Source organism: Bison bison, unplaced genomic scaffold, assembly GCF_000754665.1.
Source record: "Bison bison bison isolate TAMUID 2011002044 unplaced genomic scaffold, Bison_UMD1.0 scf7180017864535, whole genome shotgun sequence".
Taxonomy (NCBI): Eukaryota; Metazoa; Chordata; class Mammalia; order Artiodactyla; family Bovidae; genus Bison; species Bison bison.
In genome coordinates this window covers 5090811-5091239 of record NW_011495084.1, presented here as the reverse complement: position 1 = coordinate 5091239, position 429 = coordinate 5090811, and positions in this window count along the sequence as shown.

Genomic DNA, 429 nt, shown 5'->3' with positions numbered 1-429 from the left:
CAGCCTTCAGAATGGGAGAAAATAATAGCAAATGAAGCAACTGACAAACAACTAATCTCAAAAATATACAAGCAACTCCTACAGCTCAACTCCAGAAAAATAAACGACCCAATCAAAAAATGGGCCAAAGAACTAAATAGACATTTCTCCAAAGAAGACATACAGATGGCTAACAAACATATGAAAAGATGCTCAACATCACTCATTATCAGAGAAATGCAAATCAAAACCACTATGAGGTACCATTTCACACCAGTCAGAATGGCTGCGATCCAAAAGTCTACAAATAATTAATGCTGGAGAGGGTGTGGAGGAAAGGGAACCCTCTTACACTGTTGTTGGGAATGCAAACTAGTACAGCCACTATGGAGAACAGTGTGGAGATTCCTTAAAAAACTGGAAATAGAACTGCCTTATGATCCAGCAATC